The sequence below is a fragment of the Hipposideros armiger genome, unplaced genomic scaffold (assembly GCF_001890085.2).
Source record: "Hipposideros armiger isolate ML-2016 unplaced genomic scaffold, ASM189008v1 scaffold_1235, whole genome shotgun sequence".
NCBI classification, from domain to species: domain Eukaryota; kingdom Metazoa; phylum Chordata; class Mammalia; order Chiroptera; family Hipposideridae; genus Hipposideros; species Hipposideros armiger.
This window is the reverse complement of record NW_017732585.1, coordinates 385,996-388,087: the sequence shown is the minus strand read 5'-3', so window position 1 is coordinate 388,087 and position 2,092 is coordinate 385,996. Positions and strand designations below refer to the sequence as shown.

Genomic DNA, 2,092 nt, shown 5'->3' with positions numbered 1-2,092 from the left:
CTCTGGTTCACTATCTTCATCTTCATTAAAAGCTGCTGCTACTGCAAGGCTTTTTGGAGCAAGAGTTGGAACAGTTTCTTTAGGCTTACTTGGTCCAAGTGTGATGGATGTGGCTGAGGCTTTCTTTGTCGTCTGACTACCTATGGCAAATCCAAACTTGGAGATCTTTGTAGGCTTTGTTGGGAAGTCTGCAGCTGCTTCTTCAGCTGATCGCTTCTCAGCGCTGCGACTGGAACTTTCCCCTCCATTACTGGAAGAAACAGTCGTCGTTTTCACAGGTTTTTCTGCTGCTTCTTCAGGTCCTCCGGCGGCTCCAACTCGCTGCGGCTTCTCAGGCTTCTCCTCTCCTGCCTTCCCGTCCTCCATCTTCCCTCATAGCAGGCACTTTTGATCAGTGACCCATCATCCCTACCGTGCCCTACTAAATTTGTGACCACAGAATCATGAGCAAATATGACTGTTGCTTTTATGTCTCTAAATGTAGGGGTAGTTTGTTATGCAAGCATACACATCTGAAACAGGAACCAGAAATATGGTTCTGTGGTAACGAAAGTCTAAATCTCGTGCGTTGGTTCTGGAACTGGGTGGGGGCAGAGAAAAGGACAGTGGGGAAGCTGTTGGGAGGCTGGAAAGTTGCAGAGGAAATTGATATTGGAGGCTGGAACTAAAGAGAGCTAGGTTACACTTGATAAAAAAAATAAACATGGCAAGACTGTGTAATGAAGATAACAGAAACTGTACCTAGTGAAATTGTGGACCTAACTAAGGAGAGTTCTGGAAGAATGTGAAAGTGTCAGCTGGCATGTGTTAGCCATGTATGATGAAGGATTGTGAGGGGCGGGAGACCCAGGAAGGAGCTCTGCAGTTCTCAAAACATGAAACAAAATAGTTCCAACACAGGTCTTGCCATGAATCCTGCTCAGAGAAGCCAAAAGCTTTCAAAGTGAAAAAATGGCCACAGAGCAAAGACATTGGAGTACAAATCAAATTAAAGTTGTGGCTGTAAAAGACCTTGTTGAGATTTCTGCAAGATTTAAGGTAGCAACCCCAGGGCTTTTAAGAATCTTACAACCCTAAGAAGAGATGGGCCTTACTCAAACTAATTTGTTTCTCTTGTCTAATGAAACAGAGTATAATTTGATTCATAGGAAAACCACAAAGATTATGAAGGTGCTTTGCCAACTTGGACTAAAAGGGACAGAGACAGTTCAAATTTAAAGTTTAAAAAGCCTTTGAACCCCCAAACAATGAAGGGCAGGAAGAGAGCTGGGAAAACTACCCAGGTACAGGTCGTTTTTAATGAAAGAATGACAAGAAAGGATGACTCAGAGAGCATATCTAAAAGCTCAGAAAGCAAAATCAGAGAACTACTCATACCAGGGAGCAGAACTGGGACTGAATAACTATGTTTTGCCCTTGGAATAGGGAGAACTGGGCTCAGGTGTACAAAGAAGCTGGTGACTTCTATGGGCTTCTGCAAACTCCAGTCACCACTCTTTTGAACAGGACTGTACATTGCAATTTTCCTGTCAGTTTCTGTAGGGCAGATAAATTATACTTTTTGTTGAAATACCTTTGCTTACGTGGAATTGCACCCAAGGAGCCTCACGGCACCTGGGCATGATTTAGATGATGAAATACTGGATTTTAAGCTGATGTTGAAATGCAAGGAAACATTTCTGCAAGAGGGTGACAGTGTTTTGCCTATTGGAAATATTGTGGCTGGAAGGCAAGTTGTGGTAGACAGTTTTCGAAGGCAGCCATCCTCTATTCCTTCCCTCCTTGTGTGCATGCTACCTATCAATAGGTAGAGCCTATCTCCCTCTCCTTAAATCAGGGCTGGCCTGTGACTTACTCTAACCCATAGAATGTGTGCCCTGAGTCTTGTACTTAAGAGACTTGGCAGCTTTCACTTCCTCTATCTTAAAAGCCAATTGCCAGGTAAGACTTCTGAGACCAACAAGTATGAAGAAGCTCAGCCTAGTCATGTGAAGAGGCCGTGTGGTGGAGAAAGAGAGCCCAGGCATGTGAATGAAGACATCGCGGACCTTCCAACTCATCTCAACTGCCAGATGAATGCAGCCAAATAAGA

General features: G+C 44.0%; 1 protein-coding gene and 1 pseudogene across 1 annotated transcript in view; both read right to left on the bottom strand.

The window, feature by feature from the left end:
- LOC109376905 (PEST proteolytic signal-containing nuclear protein pseudogene) lies at positions 1-481 on the bottom strand (annotated as a pseudogene).
- Positions 1-2,092, bottom strand: part of LOC109376906 (neuronal tyrosine-phosphorylated phosphoinositide-3-kinase adapter 2) — a gene marked incomplete at its 3' end in the record, with an annotated part of 180,275 nt that overhangs the window by 19,083 nt on the left and 159,100 nt on the right. The gene's annotated exons all lie outside the window — the stretch shown is intronic.